At 41.4% G+C, this 17,987-nt stretch overlaps 1 long non-coding RNA gene across 2 annotated transcripts in view; it reads left to right on the plus strand.

Moving 5' to 3' along the window:
* Positions 1 to 17,987, plus strand: part of LOC109250487 (uncharacterized) — a 347,132-nt gene that overhangs the window by 8,202 nt on the left and 320,943 nt on the right. For both annotated transcript variants that reach the window (XR_008418372.1, XR_008418373.1), the window contains exon 2: positions 6,682 to 6,841. This is a non-coding gene — a long non-coding RNA (uncharacterized LOC109250487). The remainder of the gene's footprint in view (positions 1 to 6,681; positions 6,842 to 17,987) is intronic.

Consider the following 17,987-nt stretch of genomic DNA (forward strand, 5'->3'; position numbering starts at 1 on the left):
GTTGGAGTAGCGGCCCGGGGAGCCTGGTCTTCCATTCCTACCCCTCTGTGGCCACTTAAAGAGGGTTTCTGGTCAAAAGTGTAGGACATGTCATTCTCCGGTTTAAAATTTGGTGAATGGTCAGACTTGCGTTGGTCAGTTGGCCAGTTGTGTCGTGCAAACCCAGAGACCTGTACCGATGGGTTGAATCTCTCTAAGCGCTAACATTTCAACCTGAAATTAAACAGATTGATCAAAGCTTCCATTTTGTTAATACGTGTGTGTAAAAAGTTGAAGGATTTTATAAAAGAGAGATTTCTAAAAGATGTCCTGCAAATAAAAGAAGTTGAATTTGGTGAACATATTGGAAACTACAAGGAAATAATTTCATACGTTAATTCCATAGTAACAAAGGACTGGCAAGAACTGGAAAGTGGATTTTAGCTCCAAAGGTAAATATTTTGGGGTCTCTTTTTCAGCTCATTATTAAATATTATTATATAAGATGTCTTCAATCCATTAGAGACTCTGCTTTTATCATTTATTGAGACTAGTGGCAAGAACAGATTGGCCCAGAGGGGAAGAATGGATGAAGAGAAACTAGCATAGCTATGCATATAACATATAAATTACACATGACCCTCAGGTAGGTTTTTTCCTCATTCAAATCATTACCCACTTCAAGTAATTCCGTTCTTTTTAACCATGCATTTTCCCCTCTTTCCCACTGACTGTGAAACACTTACCCTCAGAGCTTTTCTGGAAAAAGGCAGACTTAATCTTCAGGGTTCCTAGAGAGCCACTTTTCATCTAATACCGCACAGACAAACTCTCCAAAATTAAAACAAACCAACACCACTCCCTCTTCCCATCCCCATCCCAATTGTTGACTTGGTAGCTGCACATTGAAAGGGTCAAAATGTATATTGAAAAATGAATTAACATATTTTACTCAATCTGTCCTGGGAATAGAACACTGCCTTTCCTTTCAGATTCCAAGAACTCTGTGAATTCAGGAACATATGAAGTTAAGATATGAGATAGCCCGACTGCAAGTAATCTGCTCAACCGTAAAGTTTAGTTCATTTTAAATCCTTATTGACTATCTGTTACACATCGAGGCTCTGAATACCAAGGTGAAAGGCACTGCCTCTGTCCTCCCAGATCTCTTAGTTTAGCGATAAAGCAGATGAGACCACACTGTAATAAATAATATTCTCAAATGTATTGAAGGGAAATGCCCTTGAACCACCAAATGCTCATTTTTAAACTTTACCAAAGTTCTCACTTTCATTAGCACTGAAATCCTATAGTTGAAGGCAGTCGTGGTAGGCTTCCATGGCGCATATTCAAGGAAATTAAGAAAATCGGAACATTGCCTTCCATCCAATGGCAAGGTCAACAACTTGTATGTCCTTCTGGAGATGACATAGTCCAAAACCTTGGTATTCCTCCAGAATACAGAGTCAAATTTACGGTGTGCCAGACATATTTGGAGAGGACATTAACAGGAAATGTTCTATAAAATAAGAAATTAAATCATTTGGAAGGGCCAGAAATTGAAACACCCAATATAACCAAAAGAAACAAAATGAAAGAAGACACCAAAACAATAGAATCTTTTCAAATTTGATGTCCAAACCGTGAAAGCTGCAAGAAGAATGACACACAAAAGAAGAGAAGCTCATGTTGTTTGGCTTCTCAAGTGGAACAGAGAACACAATATAACTGTCATCTCTACTTAATATATATAGAGAGGGACTGATCAGGACACAGCCACCAAAAAACCCCCAACTTCTTCTTGGGAAATAAGAGGTGCTGGAAATAATATCCTAAATATAAGCATGTCTGGTTTTACGTTATTACTCTTAGTATTATTTTTTACTGATATACACAAATTGCCACAATATTTCAATATTTCAATGGGTCATTTGAAAAACATTTCAAGAAAGAGAAGAATCTTACTGAAATTGTTTTACCAAGGCTGAAAAGTGGGTTCGTTTATATTTTTGGACCATTTTAGTAGGTCAAAACACATTGTAACTTGACTTTTAAAAAAAATACTTATTTTTGAGAGAGAGAGAAATAGGGCAGGGGAGGGGCAGGAATTTTTTGAGAGATAGAGAGAGAAATAGAGCAGGGGAGGGGCAAGGAGAAAGAGGGTCCGAAGCAGGCTCCACGCTGACAGCGGAGTCAGACGCAGGGCTTGAACTCACAAACTATTGAGATCATGACCTGAGCCAAAGTCAGAGGCTTAACCAACTGAGCCACCCAGGAGCCTCATGTGAATTTGCTTCTTAGAGAACTGTTTAGCCTTGGGACTCCTACAGCAATCTGACAGTGATGCCTTCTAATTGTTGTTTATGGATGTCACGGGGCTTTACACCTTTCTTCTTTCGTTTTTGTTTTTGGTTTGCTCTGACTCTCTTTTCTAACGTGGTATTTAATCTGTGCTTTTGCTCAGTCCACCACCGATAAAGAATTCTTGAGGGGATGTTGCATTTGGATTTGAGCAGAGATTCATTAGAACTCTGAGAGTCAGGATTACTGAAGAGCCATCAGTCTTCTCCTTTCCGATGCTTCACGGCATAAACAGCCCCCACCCCACCCCTACTTGCTCCCTCTTCCAGAAAAGAAGGAAGATAGAAGGAAAGCCAGAAAGGCAGCCATTGGCATCTTACCCTGAAATCCTGTTTTGCTATTCAATCTACTTGAGGTTTAAGTTTTTCTTCATGAAATCATTTGGGAAGAAAAACAACACATTTCCCTGCTGTTCTGCTGTATTATTATTTGACTGATTTTCAGTTTATTAGTCATTCATCTGGATTGGTGCCTGTGTATTTTCCCAAAGGTTTAATATGGAAAATTATTTCTCTGGCCATATTAAACCTTAGCCAAAACTTATATCTTTTTTCATAGCTAAGAAGCTTCACAGATACTTTCTTATCAATGCTCCTAGTACTCTTGTAGATCATAATAAAATACACTGCAATAACACAGTTTATAATATAAGAAACAGACTAAAGCAAACTTGATTAAGGTGACATTGATTGATAAGGCAGGAGCTAGGAAAGAACAAAAATAAACAAACAAACAAAAAATCCTGGGTGTCCTGGTTCTCTCAGTCTGATGCGCTGTGATGTTCTTCCGTGACTCTGTAAGGCAGGTAACTGTAATACTGTCATCATGGACGAACAGAAGAAGGGTCTTGGGATGCTGAGAGCAGGTGGCTTTGGAATCAGCTGCTACTGTCAGGGTCAAGAGCGGTCGTTGGGCACTGCTGACAGGTTCAGCGATCCTACGTCCCTTCTATCTCCTCCCAACTTGCAGTCTCTCTCGGGCAGAATTCAACCCCTTGGCGAAACTTAAGAGGGTGCCAGCTAGCAAAGGAGAAACGGAATTCGCAGAGTCCCAGGGCCAGGGTCAGAGAGCGTGTGCATTTGGACCATCCACTCTTGGGTGGATACTTAGTATCCACATCCATCCTTCTACACCTGTTTACCTTCCATACGACAACACTCTATGCTTTCTGTCCTTCCTCAAATGAAGTTGCTTCTTCCTTTCGTCAGTGCAAAGTTCCAACAGTCATGTTGTCCATCTCTGGCTGCCATTCAATACTCTTCTCATTGCACCTAAACATGATATAATCTAAAGACTAATTGTAATTAATTTCCAGCACCCATCCTTATATAAAACAACAAGGGGAGAAGAGGAGAGGGCGACAAATTGTGTGTGTGAATCTATGTACAATTGTTACTACGCAATATATATTTGTGTGTGCGTTTATACACACACACACAACAAGCAAGGTTGTTATGAAAGCTGCTACAGTTTTTTTCTTTCATGAGGCTGTAAATAATATAAGTACTTTCTACACCACCCCTTCCAGGTTTCCTTTGCTCTAAGTCAGGACTCAACTAGGTGTTCCTTCCCTGACACGGTGTCCCAAACCTTCGCTCTTGAAAACTGAATTCTTAGTCCTGTCCCTCTCCTTTTTAAAAAACATTAGTTTTCCATTAGGCTTTTCTTTCTTTTTAATGTTTGTTTATTTTTGAGAGAGGGAGAGAAAGAGAGAGACAGAGACAGAATCTGAAGCGGGCTCTGCACTGACAGCAGAGAGCCCGACAAAGGGCTCAAACTCACGAACCGAGAGATCATGACCTGAGCTGAAGTCAGACGCTTAACTGAGCCATGCAGCCTCCCCTCCATCCATCTTTTCTATTGGTCATGAAAGTCTTAAGAGGCAGCATGGTAGTACTGGGAAGGCAGGTCCAAACATAAGGCTTTCTGCTTATGTTGTGTTACGGCAATCAAAATTATCCTCGGTATCAGGATTAATCTTCTGCAAGGGAGAAGGTGTAAGCGTCAGGTGACTTTCACTGGCGTGTCGTTCAATAGTATCAGCTAATGAAATCACGGCTGTTTTTGATCCAGCGTTCCAGATCTCCTGGCCTGTTACGGCCACAGGAGGCAACATGAACTGTATCCTGGAGACTAGTAGCACACGTTGTCCTGGGCACCCTGGTGAAAGATGTGGGTAGCTCAGCAGATTGATGTTGCTTAGACTTTTTTTTGGTAAAGACTGAAAATAATTGTAGTGATTTCCAAGACTACATTCACCTCTCATTTGTGATAATAAGACACTAAGACTATGTCTAGTTGATTACAGGACAGCAGGTAGATTTGACAATTAAATAATGGGTCGGTTTAGGGAAAACCACACTGGCTTTCCACAGGTTCAATACCTTTGGCCCATGCAGGCTGTCTGAACCTTCCTCTTTTTTCCCTTACAGAGGCTTCACGCACTACGTTGCGTTTCTCTCATCTCTTTTGTGTGTGCCGTCCCCTGTAGCCCACGAAGGTCCTCGTCACGATAAGACTAGCTGCAGAAGAGGACTTAGCAGTTTCTCTCCTTTTTGTCCCCTTGAATATCCTTCTTAATTAAAGTGCTTTCCTGTTAATTACTAGAGAGAAAAGATTGACGTAAATCGAAGTACCATCGCTTCAATTCGTTTAATCATTTTTGAACACTTGCTTCGTGCCAGGCACTATGCTAAACACTAGGATTTTAGCAGTAGAACCAAACAGTCCAGGCCCTCATGGAGATTACAGCTTTGGGAAATCACATGATGGTGGTTAGATAGATCTCAGATATCTTTCAGCTATTATCGTCATTGTCCCTGTTCTGTAATTTCTTGCTCTCCTGCAAGATTACGATACTATCTATGTAAATCACCACCACCCAGTTTGATATTAAAAGATCATTTGAAATCAGAACTGTCTCAAAAGAATTGTAACCTATTGTCGTTGGCTGTCGGGCTTAACTGCTTAGACTCCAGTCCACAGTGGTAGATTCAGGTTTGCGCCATCATTATACTTGGGGAGTTTGGTTATAATTTTGAGTTTGTGGAAATTTCTCTGTCTTTCCAGGATCATTTTCGTAATCTCAGAGTATGTCCCTGTCTGCCACCTAAAGTTTGCTTTTATGATCTCCTTGCTTAAGGCAAGTGGCTTCCTGCCTGCCTACGTTTCTTTCATCTCTCTGGGAAGTCTCCAAATCCAAGAAGTCTTACTCTCTTTCCTGTTTCTGGCCTCTACACTAAATGAATAATTTTTCCCTAAAAAAACACTAGGTAACCATATTTTAAGACTGGTTCTGTATTCAAGCAAACTGCGACTTCTTTCGCTTCTTGTTCTAGGTTAATGGACCTTCATCCGTTGTCTTGATCTCTCTATGCCTCTTGTGCATTACTTATCATCGAACTTGCTTTGTATCAGGCACCGTTTTAGGTGTTTTTGTCTGATGTGTAATTCTACCTTATCCTCATGACAACCTGATGAAGAAGGTGATTCCACTAGCTCCATTTTATAGAAGAGGGAACTGAGGTCCAGAGAAGGTGAGATGAGCTGCTCTAGGTGATCCTAGTGGCTGGTGTATTTTTGTTTTCAAGGTCTTGCTCCTTCCATCTTGTGAGATAACCCACAGCTGTAGCATATGGATTCTTTGTACAATAGGCTTCGTTCGTGACACGCGGTGCTTGTAATAAAGAAGGCGATCATTTTGTTCTGTTCTCTGTTGGACGTGCCACTCTGACTACTGTATTTCCCGAGGGATATTACAACCAGAAAATATCCGGGAGGGAACCTTTAAGTTGGGAAAGCACATCAGATGAGAAGCCACTGAGGAGACGGACGGTGTCTCACCTGTAAATCTGGAAGGGTAGTTGTCTAGAGTCCTTTGGAGGCATATCTTATAGGAAAGGGATTCAATTTCTGTACGTTTACAGAGGGGAGAACTATTCTCCATAAAGGCGTGCCAGAGAGAAGAATGTGTTTGAACTCACATTAAGGTAGACTCTTAGGATTCGAATCGTCCCCAGGTGGAATGAATGGGCTGCAGCAGCAGAGTTAGTTACCTGTTTGTTGCAGGCTTCAGTCGGCTGAGACATCACTTTTGGGGAACATTGAAGAAGAGATCCAGTATTGAATTAGTCATGTCTAATGAAATGCATTGATATATGATAAATACCTAGCATATGGGCACACAACAAATGCACCGTTCATGCCCACTCTTTCCAGAAGGCAGATTGACAGTTCTCATCTTTACTCACTGCCTGAACCTTTCCTTACCCTTTAACCAAACCTAACCACTTCTTACCTTTTTCTTTTGTTTTGTTTTGTTTTGTTTTTCTGCATCTCTAGGTAGTTGCCTCTGTTGCTCCCTTTGCCTGGAAGCCTTACCTAGTCCCATCCATGCCTTTGGAAATCACGCGAAAATGCTTCGAGCTGGATCCCCAATGTCGTCACCTCAACGAAAGCCTTTCCCTGAGCTGTTTAACCGACCGTGCTTCCTCAAAACAGTGTAAGTAGTCACTACCTTTTAGAGTCGATCGTACCTAAGTCTTTCCCCCATCAACTCGTAGACTTCTCATGGGACCGTTGTCTTAATCCGTGTTTGTATTTGGCTCTTCCTCTTCTCCACGCCCGGCAGCATGTAGGTTATATATCCCAGCACCAGGCGCAGTCTGGGTGCTCAGTGCATGTTGGGTGAATGGAATGGAATGATAGGTCATCGGGTTAAAAGGTTAATACGTAAAGATGTGGACCTGACTCAGCGGTAACTGGTCAGAAGTCCTAAGACTGAGCCTCATTCGGGGTGAGCAGCTGATAGACATTTGGGGACCCTTCTCTGGAAAATCCATCTCAAGGTACACACATAAAGGTCCAGTAAAAGGACTGGAAAAATAAAGAAAAACAAGTCGGAGCCCGTTTAGGTTTTTATACCCAAACTGCTCACACCTAGAGGCAAGGGCTTGTTTGTCTTCACTTGGATTTCTTTGCCAGTGGCTGTGACCTGCAGGGAGTTTTTCTCTTCTTCCCTTTGCCTCTCAGTGAATAATTACAGCTTCCGTGCTCTGTACTAAATCAAGGTATCTCAGAAGAGCAGGCTAAACCACTGTTTCCTAGATAACTTCTAATACTTATCAGTGAATTATGGTGATGACAGCATCAGAATTTTAAATGATTTTTGTAGCCCCTCAAAATACATCCCATTGTAGTTCCATGCAAATTATCGTAGAAGGTTTCTGGTGGTAAATTCAAAGTAGTTGAATCATCTTTTCTTTAAATAATTTTTAATCAGCCAACATTATACAATCTTGCATGCAATTAAAAATGTCATAGATGGTGGCTGAGGAATCTTTATGTTTCAGCAATTTAAAAATCTATGTCTGGCTTTGAGTTTTTTTGTTAAATCCCAGCGCTTTTGTTTTTCATCTGTTTCGAGCTTATGATAGGCATCTAGGCAAGACCAGTTGCGGAGATTAGCAACTGTTGTGTAGGTAGAGTTAAGCCCACGAATTACTACTGCATATTCATTTGTATTTACTTTCATTTAGGCATGTAAAATCACAACTTAATTTAGCAAAGGTTTTTTGTTTTTTGTGTTTTTTTGCAATAATCAGTTCTACCACGAAGCACAAAATACTCTTTTTTCGTATTTGCAACAGATCTCATTTCATTCTTTATTCTCTGTCTCTATTTTCCCTTGTCCAGGCTTTTTTTACATTAAATGTTTTTGGCCACCCTAGCCCACTAAACACCCCCGAAGTTCCACAATTTCTGCTGAGTTTACCCAGATTGCTCATGGAAGAGCCAACCTTTCGCTCTTCCAGCCCTGTGGGGTCATACGGCTTCTTCACATGCTTCACAATCCACCTACTCATGTAGTTTTCTCAAATGCTATTGGACGGTGTTTTCTTTGTGATCATTCTTCTCTGGACACGTCTTGGTTTGATGATTTGATTCCATGTTTGGGTTTTTAATTCTTTTTTTTTATTGTCTGATAAAGGTTGCGAGGTTCCAAGAAACCATCCGCGTGATTCACTTTGCATAAGGCCGTGCAAAATTAGGCTCCCAATAATTTTTAATGATGAATGCTCCCTTTTAAAAGGCAAACAAGAACTGTGGTCCTTTCAATTTAATATCGATTGCTGGCTAGGTTTGCTTCATTGTGCTGTAAGGGATTTGACTGGATTAGTATCTGTCCTGTTATGACTTGTTATGATGTGTTTCCGGAAGAGAGAAGAAAGGGAAAGGAAAACGTCTTCATAGGTTTCTTGCATTGTTTGTTCTGTGGCTGACTCAACATTAGGAGGCTTGCTTCCACTTTAGTCTATAACCGTATCCTAGACCAAAGATGTATACGGTCAGGTCGAAGAACGTGTTATCGTTGAGTACGCTCAGATGTTAGCGAAAGCTGTGTTCCAAGCGTATCGCACTGTGTACACTAAGGTCATGACCGCTCACACCAACAGCGACTGTTATCGGGCACTTAGAAAAGAGTGCACATCACATAGCTCGTCAATGTACTCAGATGGTTAAAATAAACCCAACGCCTCAGTCTTGGTATGTTGTGACAGTCCACGCCAAGAAGGTAAACAGAGTTTATAAAAAGTTCCTTTTCACGTGTTCTGTGTGAAATCTGCTGGCACCTTCAATTTTGACTAACTATTTAAATACAGCTTCCTCTATCACAGCTGGTTGCCTGTGAATGAGAAATATTTAAATACACTGCTAAATTTTCTAAATGGAATTTTTAGAAATTCCACATTATGCATCTGGATATGCAATTTCAGCTAAATCATAATACAGCATAGTAGTAATATATTTCTTACTTTTGGTAATTACTTTATTAGCTAATTAGTATTAAAACAGATTGCCAGAAGACCTAATATGATTTCTTAACTGCTGCTTAGTGTTAAAGAGTAAAACTGCTACCACTGGTAATTCACTGGGAGATTTTTAAATGTTCTTGTCACAGTAATAATAATTATAAGTGAGTTGAAGTTAGATTCTTATATTCTTACAGCATGGCGGTGGGATGGGCCTCACAACCTTTTCGAGAGAAATGAATGACTATAATATTTAACCACCCTAACCAGTTACCTGGGATGAATTTGACGAGCCTAGGACAGCTAGGAAATTTTCCAGCAAGATCGATAGGTCCAATAGTATAAAGAGGCCACATTTTTAACTTAATTTTTTATCTTTGTCTACTTCCTACTGCCCTTAGCACAGTTCATTGGCCATAACAGGTAGTCAGATAAGGTTTGCTGAATGAGCGAATGGGTCTCTAGGGGTCCGAGATCTGTCCAGAGCGGGGGTAGGGTACATAGATGCTAAGTGTTTACGTACCTTTTTCTCTATCCCCTGGGAAACATGAACGTTTGGGCGGCTTGCATACATTTTACGTAAGTCAGAGGTCAAGTCAGCTGTGTATCGAGTGGGGACCCTGCCCTTAAAAAGGTACATTTGGCTAAAGTGACAAAAAACATAGAGTGTTCGAAAAATGAGTTTTCTATATGCAGATACTTGTAATAAGAACATTCATGCTGGAAATCTTTCACATATAGCTTCCAGAAACAAATTTTGAAAACGTTCACCATCGGCTTGATACAGGACTCCTCAGTCATCTTGCAGCTACATGGGTGTCCCAGTGTCTTTTTCCCCCCGAAAGCTATCCGGTAACCTTTGGTAGAGGGCTCACAGATGTGGGTTTTAATCACGGCCCTTCATTTTACTTGCTGTGTGGCCTTGGCCACGCAGCTACACGTAATCTCTTTGGGGTTCAACAGCTTCACATATGAAATAGGGCAATAATATCATCCATACCACAGGCTTATGGCGATGATTAAGTGAAGTCACATACGTAAAGCACCTCTCACGTTATCATTGTCCAACGCATGCCAGTTTCCTGGCACCCGCTTACCACAAAACGTCTGCATGCGCGGCTGTGAGAGTCTCTCACTCAAGCCCGTGAACCTTTATCTCAGTAGCATTGTTTTGTTTTCCAAAATCACTTTAAAATCTATGTACGTGCTTCAAAACCTGATGCAGTTCTGTTGTTCAGAATCGCTTCGTTGGTTTTTAAAGATTAAAGTTTTTTTAAGAGGTGAAAGTCGTGTATATTTCAAGCGCACAACCCGATGATTGGCTAGCCATATACACAGCGAAATGATTGCTACAGTCAAGCCAATGAACATGTCTCCTCACATAGTTGGCATTATTGTGTTTGTGATGAGGGCACCCGAAATCTACTTTCCTAGCAAATTTCCAATATTCAGTGTAGTGTTCTGTAGTCACCATGCTGCACACCAGATCTACAGACGTATTCCTCCTACATAACTGCAACATTGTACCCTTTGGGAAGTATCTCCCTATTTCCCCCACCCCTTCACCCCTGGTCACCGCCATTTTTTTTTTTTTTTTTTTTTTTAGAGAATCTCTTTCTTGTTAGTCGGTATACTATTTGCCAGCCAGTGATCTCACCACCCAAAAGGAAGCATTATCACAACTTGTTTACTTTTGTTCACACATCATCACGTTTACATGGCGGGTCTATTTTATTAAGCTCCTCAAACGTAACAGAACAGCCAGGGAACACTCAACCAAGTTTTTAGATAAAATGGATGTCATTTCCGCTATTCACGGGTTGGTCTCATAAGGCACAACAAATGGAACTTGCAAAGTGTCTTGGTCACATCTGGAAATCATTACATCGCTGCGTTCCGCAGATGCATCCTCTCAAGTAACCTCAAGGCATTTACCAATGAACGCAATGGAAGAATAAGGCTCAATCGGCCTTCGGACCCTGCTGCAGGCAGATGCAGCAGACTCTTGATTGAGTTCTGAGGAAGGGGCCAATGTTTACTCAGTTCAGGGGACCATACATTTGAAGACTGCACTGCGTAGTACAGTGACTCTCTCAGATATTATATTTGGTAGGGGCCAACTTTGTGACGCTCTCAGAGAGGGAGAGTGTCCAGTTGCCTTAGGGCCAAAGCCAGGGTGATGAGGCATAATCCCCATGAAGAAAGCTTTAGTGGGTTAGAGACGGGTTTGTTAGTTAGTGAAAGATTAGTGATTGCCTAGGGGCATAGAAGATAAGGCACAAGGCCAGCTCCTGGAGAAGGAACTGGGTGGCTAATCAGAATAAAAGGCACACGTAGAAAATAAAACGGGACAGTGCTCCTAGGGTATAAGCCACTGTAGGGAAATCCCATGGCTACAAATGGGACGATTAACTATGAATGATCAGTGCTAGAGATCTTTTTGAAATGAGAGGTGAATCTGCTCTGGTCAGGTAGGTGTCCAAGTGAGGGATGTGGGTGAAGGAACACTTACTGCAACACATCAAAACGTAGGTATTTATGTCGTATTGTTCTGGGCCCCTTGCTGGAATAGAAAAAAAATCCAAAAATTCATATGGAATCTCAAGGGACCTTGAATTGCCAACCGATCTCGAAAAAGAACAAAGTTGGAGGCCTCACACGTCCTGATTTTAAAACATATTACAAAGCTAAGACAATCAAAGCGGTGTGGTGCTAAAATAAAGACAGACGCGTAGATCAGTGGAATAAAAACCCTAAAAATAAACTCTCACATATATAATAAAATTATCTTCAACGAGGGTACTAAGACCACACAACTGGGAAAAGAACAGTCTCTTCAACAAACGGTGTGGGGAACACTGGATATCCACACACACCAAAGAGTGAAGGTGGACCCTTACCTTACACCACATACAAAAATTAACTCACAGTGAATTAAAGAGCTAAACATAAGACCGAAATCTCTAACACTCCTAGAAGACAACAGAGGGGAAAATCTCCATGGCACTGGTGTTGGAATAGTTTCTTGGGTATGATACCAAGAGCATAAGTGACAAAAGCAGAAACAGATAAAGGAGACTTCATTGGACTTAAAAACTTCTGCACATTAACGGAAACAACAGAGTGGAAAGGCAACCTATGGAATGACAGAAGATAGTGTATCTGATAAGTGGTTTATATCCAGAATATATAAAGAACTCCCACAATCCAACAAGGAAAAACAAGTAACCTGATTTTAGAAATGAGCAAAGGACCTGAATGGGAATTTCTCCAAAGAAAACATACACATGATCAACAAGCGTATGAAAATATGGCCAACATCACAATCATGAGAGAAAGGCAAATCAAAACCACGGTGAGATATTACCTCACACCCATTAGGATGGCCACTATGGAAAAACCAGGAAATAACGAGTGCCGGCAAGGATGTGGAGAAAACGGAACCTTGTACGTTGCTGGTGGGAATGTACGATGGTGTCGCCACAATGAAAATAGTATGGGGGTCCCTTAAAAAGTTAGAAATGGAGTTATCGTATGATCTAGCAATCCCACATCTGGATATATATCCAAAGAATTGAAATCAAGATCTCAAATAGATATTTGTACACCCATTTCACTGCAGTATTCACAACATCCGAGAGGTAGAAGCAGTCCAAATGTCCATTGTCTGGTGAATGGATGAAGAGAAGGAATATACATACAACGGAATATTATCAGCCTTTAAAAAGGAATGAAATCCTGGAACGGCTGGGTGACTCAGTCGGTTAAGTGTCCGACTTCGGCTCAGGTCATGATCTCATGGTTCGTGGGTTCAAGGCCCGCGTCGGGCTCTGTGCTGACAGCTCAGAGATTGGTGCCTGCTTCGGATTCTGTGTCTCCCTCTCTCTCTGCCCCTTCCCCACTCATGCTCTGTCTCTCCCTCTCTCTCAAAAATAAATAAACAAAAAAAAAAAAAAAAAAAAAGGGAAGGCAATCCTGTCATATGCTACAACATGAATGAACCTTGGGGACATTTTGATGAATGAAATAAACCAGTTGCAAGAAGACAAATACTATACGATTCCACTTATACGAGCTATCCAGACTGGTCAACACCTTGGAAACAGAAAATAGAATGGTTGGTTGTCAGGGGCTGGGGGAAGAGAAAACGAAGACTTGTTTGACGGGTTCATTGTTCCAAGCCTCTGTGGCTGCGGTTATGACTATAGCAAACAAAATGGATAGTAAAGCCTCAAAAAACGAAGGGCTTGCATATGTGCTCTGTGTGAACCAGGTTGCTTCACGCTATCCAAAGGTCACACAACCAGTTAGCTGTGAGCTGGAAGCCAGACCTGATTATGGATCCAAAGGGTTTTCCTCTGGAGTTTCTCTCTCCCACCTTACCCTCTGCTAGCGTGGCACCTGGCACACAGGGACTCCTCTAGTAAAAATTCTGGAAGAAATCAATGCCTCCCACATGACCTAATCACTTCCCTCCTTTGTTAGCTGAGGGAAAAGAAAATGTTTTCCTCGGTCTTCTGGAAAGGTACCAGACCAAGCAATTCTGTATGTAAATAATATGGCCGCTGCTTAATAAGGTGCACCTGACATAATGGCACTAAAATATTTCAAAAGACAAAATTCTGGAAAGAGATAAAAAAATAACTAAAATGGAGCGTCGTCATTACATGTCTCCATTGGAGACAGCCTTCACCGAATGTGTAGTTTTGAACCTGTGGGATTCCCTACGGTGCGTGCCTTGCCCCCAAATACATGTTTGCTACTGATTTAGAAGCACATTCAACGTGATAATTTTGGAACCTTTGGCTTTCCTCAGAGTAGTTCCAAAATCTATTATGTTATATATTTCTTTCAGCCACCAGGTGGCATGTGCTTTGTTGCTGAAATATACAATTAAAATGTATAATAAAAATGTATCCTGAAGAGAGAAATTATAGCAAGTCTTACATATCTAACAAAAAATAATGATAGTGGACTTGCCATGAATTCAGTCAGCAAAAACCTACATGCTACTCAATTTGACAGTCATGAGCATGCTACCTGGAGACCTGAGGAACTTTAGCGTAGACCTTTGTCCTCGCAAAGAGCTCACAAATAAAATTTTAACTGATTTCAAATAGCTGAGCATAATTATCTGAAATTATACTTTCTTCACTTAAGGCATTGATTTCGTTAGTGACCTGGGCTTGTAAGACGGAGGTAAAAAAAAAAAAATCTATTTTCTCAATTCTATTATGATTTGTGACCCTGCTTATCCATGATAAAACCTCACACCAGTACAAATAAAGGCAAAGATATGCTTCACGTGAAGAAAACTGCCCAGTATTAAGACAAAAAATAGAAGGCAATTACTCATTTTATTTTCAAAAGCCATTCTACACAAGGATTCACAGCAGCGTTGCCCAAAAGAGAGAATTTTTTAATTTAACTCCTCATCCGACATCATGAGGAAGGGAAAGAGGCCAACCAGGGGCTTACGAAGTTGTACCAGCCCTCTGGGGCTGGACGAGCCTTTGGGAATGTGGCAAGATACAATCAACCGTTTTTTTCCCCCTCTCGATAGTTTATTTTTCTTTCTACCTCCAATCCCAAATGCAAGTAGCTAAACCTTTTTGTATTCACCATTCAGGAGAGCCATCTGCCAAGGCACAAAGCAGGGGAAATGGTTTTCTTAGTCTTGGTTTCCAAAATCTTATACTCCTAAAGAATGGCTGTGACTACTGACATAGGAAAAAAAAAAAAAAAGATACACGAGGGAAAAATAGCATTGTATGAGCAAGGGAGCTGAGGAAACAGGTTTTTCTCAGAGGCTAAAATAGATCTCCATGGGTAGAGAGGAGTGAGGCATTTGCAGCTCCCAGCGAAGGATGTCGATACTCCGCTTCCCAGGTAGAGAGCTCTGGGGAGGTGCCACACTCCAAAGAGAATGAATGGTTTGGGGTATGTTTAGACACAAGGCGCCTTAGAGACAGCTTCACGCACGGGGATTTGTCCGCCTCAAAGTAGCGGGGAGGCAGTGGAAAGGGTCCTGTGTGCTAAGGGAAAACAGTCCTTTTCCATGACATAAAATATTTTCTAAAATGGGCAGACAGTTGGGTCAATGAGCGTGCACAGAACTTACTATAAGGGAGTCTGAGAAGTGCCCAGGTAGAGGCTAGCACAGGATATTGCCAAAGCACGTGAAGGAACAAGGGAGCTACGTAACACCCCCAGACAGAAATAAGCCTCACCTAGATAGGCTTTTATTGTCTGTAGTCGTCAGTACTCGTGGGTGGGCGTGTTCACGTAGCTTGGTGCTCTTCGGTACCCGATTTATTCTTGGACGTAACCAGGAGGGTCTCCTCAACCCAGGTAGCTATTCGTAACACCACTCAAGGGGGTCTTGAACTTGAGGCTTCATGAGAACGAGAATGCCTGTTGGGACTGTGCCCACACTCTGGAATTAGAATCTCATGTCTACATAATTATGTATAATAAACTCTGCAGGGACTGCAGAGGGCTCTGATCCTGTTTCCAGAATGGCGGGGAGAAGAGCTCTCATCCTTTCTAAATTGATTCTTCTGGCCCATGAATCCCGGTTTGTGTTGGAATATCTATATCTTATTTGGGCTACCTTAATTACTGATCTCGGACGGTTCTTAATCTTTGCTCACCAACACCAGGGATGGCTGGCTACCTAATGGCATGGGTCTTCATGTCTCTGACCTGAATACCTCGGGATTGGTGGCCCTTTTCTTTGAAAGCTACAATAGTAGAAAGAGCTGTCTAACATTTGTTGGGTATGAACTATGTGTGACAATCCCTTCTAGGCATTATACGTGTATTACTTATTTTAGTACTCGTCGCACACAACGTGTGGTTCTCTTACATGAAGAGTCTCCCTTAATTTCAACCGAAACTGGAAACAGATCCCCGATTTTGCTGTCGTGGCATTTCGTGGTCAACACCATTAAAAACTCCCACAAGCAAGCATGGGTTCAGGACTTGACTGTGTACCCACTTCACGTTCGACATCGTGGAGATGATACCAGGATTAGCTATTCCTGGAGGAGTAAGAGAAGGCTTCATAAGTAAAGTTACGCTTCAACTTTGACTTATAAGGTGACTAGCAATTTGATGTGAGGGGTAGGGATGAGAATAGCCCACCAGAGGGAGCGGTATGTATAAAGAAAGATCTCTAGAACGGGAGTGCTTGGCTTATTTTAGGAATGGCAAACATTTGGTTCATCGTGTATAGTGAAGGGGATGTGCAGAGGCATGCACCTGAAAACCATACCCCCTGGGGCTCATGAACCAAAGCAAACCACTCAGCTAGTGAGCGAGCCTAGGCGGCTGTCCAGCCTCTCCACGCCCCACTGGTGGTTCCCTACTCACTGTTACTTAACATAATAGCTCCCAAAGAGTGGCAAAAATAAAGTTTCTTTACGGAAAAGAAAAAGGCTGGAAAAGAAAGTCAAATGCTAGAGCTGTTGAGGGAAATGTAGGATCCAGTCAAGTCAAGTTCCTTAGTCCAAAAACAGAAATTGTGAGCAAACGTAATTAATGGTATGTAGAATTTAGTAGCCGTTTGAACTTATGGCATAAATAGGCCCAGTAAATGCTCAAGATGGGAACAAGAAAAAGTAATTCAAAGAACTACTCCTCGGCACCCCATTAACAATTCAGTGAAAATTTTAAAAATGGCATTTAACTTCCAGTTAGATGTTTTACAGCATGTTAAGAGGGAAAGTATTTACAATAATGGCTTCTTGCATAGTTGGAATACACTAAGTCTTAGACCTGATTCCTCCGAAATGTACAAAGGTCCATTGTAACCCAATTTTGTGTCCCTCTGTGTCTCACCAAATATTAACTTCAAGTTATTTTCCAAGCTTTCACATCACTCTCAGATGCATTCCTTATGATAACTGCTTAATCTGATGCCATACCAATATAATTCTTGCCATATGCTGAGATCTCTGGCTGAACATTTAAGTTGTTTACGGGTTTTGTTCCATTAATCAAAAAGGTGACCATAGACATTTTAATAAAACAAACTTATACAACTTTGTTTTTCTGATTAGTCGCTTAGAATAAATTTCCACATGCTGAATTGTTGGGCAAACGGGTAGGAATGTTCTGTGTCTCTTGACAGGGGCCACACATTCTCCACGGAAAGGGCTGCATTCACGTGGTGCTGGCCATAAATGGGCACACTTCTCGCAGCCTGCCCAGTGCTGGGATTTACCATTATATTTATGTTTCCTTTTTTTATTATATCAAAAATATCATGGATTTCCTTTTTTATTATATGTGAGTCTCATTTTGTTAAAGTTTGCATTTCTTTTTTTAAAATGTTTATTTATTTTTGAGAGAGAGAGAGAGAAAGAGAGAGGGAGACACAGAATTTGAAGGAGGCTCCAGGCTCTGAGCTGTCAGCACAGAGCCCGACGTGCGGCTCAAACTCACGAACCACGAGATCATGACCTGAGCTGAAGTCAGGTGCTTCACTGACGTAGCCACCCAGGCACCCCTAAAGTTTGCATTTCTCTAACTCCTTAGCCAAGTTGAACTTACATTTTACGTATATTTGCTTTTTGTATTTCTTGTGAGAACTGACCCTTCAGGTCAATTGATAATTTATTGGCCTGAGATTTGGGGGTCACTGCCTACCTGTCTTCATCCGTATGGCTCTCGTCTGGGTAGTTACCACAGTTATCCAGTATACTTTGCATTCACAGACACGATTTGATGCATATCTATTCTCCACTGGCTACTGTTGCCCATTAAGCAAGTCATTTGTGAAAAGGAAAGAAGTAGACATTCCGGAAATATTCAAATATTCAATTACTTATT

The sequence above is a fragment of the Panthera pardus genome, unplaced genomic scaffold (assembly GCF_024362965.1).
Source record: "Panthera pardus isolate Hobbes unplaced genomic scaffold, ASM2436296v1 HiC_scaffold_27, whole genome shotgun sequence".
Lineage (NCBI taxonomy): Eukaryota > Metazoa > Chordata > Mammalia > Carnivora > Felidae > Panthera > Panthera pardus.